Source organism: Pteropus vampyrus, unplaced genomic scaffold, assembly GCF_000151845.1.
Source record: "Pteropus vampyrus isolate Shadow unplaced genomic scaffold, Pvam_2.0 Scaffold210, whole genome shotgun sequence".
Taxonomy (NCBI): domain Eukaryota; kingdom Metazoa; phylum Chordata; class Mammalia; order Chiroptera; family Pteropodidae; genus Pteropus; species Pteropus vampyrus.
In genome coordinates, this window is record NW_011888991.1 from 2,323,034 (window position 1) to 2,325,664 (window position 2,631).

General features: G+C 38.2%; 1 pseudogene; it reads left to right on the forward strand.

Annotated features, from left to right (window-relative positions):
* The first annotated feature begins 848 nt into the window (after positions 1–848).
* LOC105300365 lies at positions 849–1,467 on the forward strand (annotated as a pseudogene).
* The last annotated feature ends 1,164 nt before the right edge of the window (positions 1,468–2,631 follow it).

The window sequence follows — 2,631 nt, forward strand, 5'->3', positions numbered from 1 at the left end:
GTTCATAGCAACATTATTCACGGTGGCCAGGACATGGAAGCAACTGAAGTGTCCTACGATAGATATTTGGATAAAGAAGCTGTAGTACATATATACAATGGAATATTACTCAGCCATAAGAAGAGATGAAATATGGCCCTTTGCAACAACATGGATGGACCTTGAGATAATCATGCTAAGCAAAATAAGCCAGACTAAAAAAGTAGAAAATCACACAATATCACTTATATGTGGGATATAAACCTAAAAGCAACAAATGAACAGGACAAACAGAAACTCGGGACATGGACAATGGACTAGTGGTTACCAGAGGGTAGGGGATGGGGGAGAAGGGGAGAGGTTGACGGGGTAAATGGGGTCAAATATAGGGGGATGGGGGAGGGTGAAGTGGGTAAACGAGATCAAATACATGGTAGCTGAAGGAAACTGGATTTGGGGTGGTAATCACACAATGGAATATATAGATGTCAAATCATAATGTACACCTGAAAATTATATAATTGTATTAACCAATGTTCCCCAATAAACTTAATTTTTAAAAAAACGAACTGGGCCATTTTTGTAACCTACCATAACAAGTATGAAAAAAGTACTATAGGCAGAAGCTTAAAATCTAAACACAGGAAAAGTGATTTTAGAAGCGTTCCATTCCAGAATCTCAAGATAATTTTTTCCAAATATTCTCTGAACCAGAATTAATGCTGCCATTCAAAGCCACAATTAAAAAAATAACAAATAAAACATATTGAGAGCTTCTCCCCCTACCCCCCGCCCCACCCCGGCTCCACCCTGCCCGCGAGTGCCCCTCCAGTTTCATTGCACTTGCTTAGAGCTCCAGGGCACTGCTAAGCCAGCACTGCCACAGGCTCCTTCCAGCCACCATCATGATCATTTACCAAGACCTCATCAGCCACGATGAGGTATTCTCAGACACCTACAAAATCGGGGAGATGGCAGTGGAGCTATGCGTGGAGGTAGAGGGGAAGAGGGTCAGTAGGACAGAAGGTAACATTGATGATGATTCGCTCATTGGTGGAAATGCCTCTGCTGAAGCCCCTGAGGAGGAAGGAACTGGAAAGCACAGTAATCACTGGTGTTACTATTGTCATGAACCATCATTTGCAGGAAGCCAACTTAACAAAAGAAGCCCGCATCAAAGATTACATAAAACCCATCAAAGGGAAACTTGAAGAACAGAGACCAGAAAGAGTAAAACCTTTTATGACCAGGGCTGCCAAACAAATCAAGCACATCCTTGCTAATTTCAAAAAAAACTACCAGTTCTTTATTGATGAAAACATGAATCCAGGTTCCATAGTTACTCTGCTGGACTACCATGAGGTTGGTTTGATTCCATGTATGATATTCTTTAGGGATGGTTTAGAAATGGAGAAATGTTAACTCATTTAGCAATTTGGATCTATCACCTGTCATTATTATAACTAGCTGCTGCTTTTCATCCACACACCAGGAGTAGGACAAATGGAACTGATGTTATCTTGAGCTCTTCATTTATTTTGACCTTGGTTTATTTAGAGTGGAAGCATTGTTTTTAAGAAAAACATGTCATGTGAGTTGTCTAAAAATAAAATGCATTTAAACTCAAAATTTATATATATTGAGACTTTTCAATGTAACGAGCTTTGTCCTAGGCACTCCATACATACTCCTAACAAGTCTAAGATGTGTGTGATTATTCTAGCTATAGATGAAGAAACTAAGTTTCAGAGAAGTCTGATAACTTGCTCAAGGCTGCACACCCAGGATTCATACACTCTAGAGCCTTCCCTCTCCTGAGCTACACCATAGAAATTAAAGCTATGCCCATCGCCTTGTCTTCCTTTTCCTTACTGAAAGAGTCTACGTAATGGTTTTAACATATAGATCATTATTGGCCAAATATAGAGCCCCAAGAATTAAAATTTCAGTAAGTGAACCACCAGGAGTAAATTACAGCACAGCTCATCCATGAAATTGCAGTTGTGTACTTTTAGGGCCATTGTATTCTAACAGACAAAGCCTATTTGTTTTCCTTTTCCTGCAATATTAAATTTTGAAATTGCTTTCTTGGTTCAAAAAATTCTGATGCCATTTGTGTTGTGTCAGTTGCAAAACAAATTCAAGTAATCATGAAGATTTTAATAATGATGGACCAACCACATTTGAGATCTTGCTCACCAGCATATGTTGTCAGTATAGTTCAAATAAACTTCATATTAAAAAATAATAATAATAATAATTAAGGGCCAACCAAAGATGAGGACTGTGTTTTTTCATTCTATGAATAATGCATTTTTAATGAAACCATTTCATTTCTCAATTTTGAAATCTATAGCCCAAGTTTTCCTTCCTATCACATTTTTTGTTCTGGGTGGTCATTTGCCTGCCTTTGCTGACAACGTCAAGATACAGGAAAGAAAGAAATCAAGTACATAGACATAAACCTTAGTTTTTTCAGGGTCATTTGGTATTGCCATCACATAAAATTTTCTCACCCTAAAGGACTGGATTCTTATCTAGTGCAACCCATTTGCTTTCTCTCCTGAAATACACAATTTTCCTTCTGTTCTAGGAATTGACTCCTATCAGTGTCTGGCATGGAATAAAAAACTAAAAAAATCAAATGAAGCC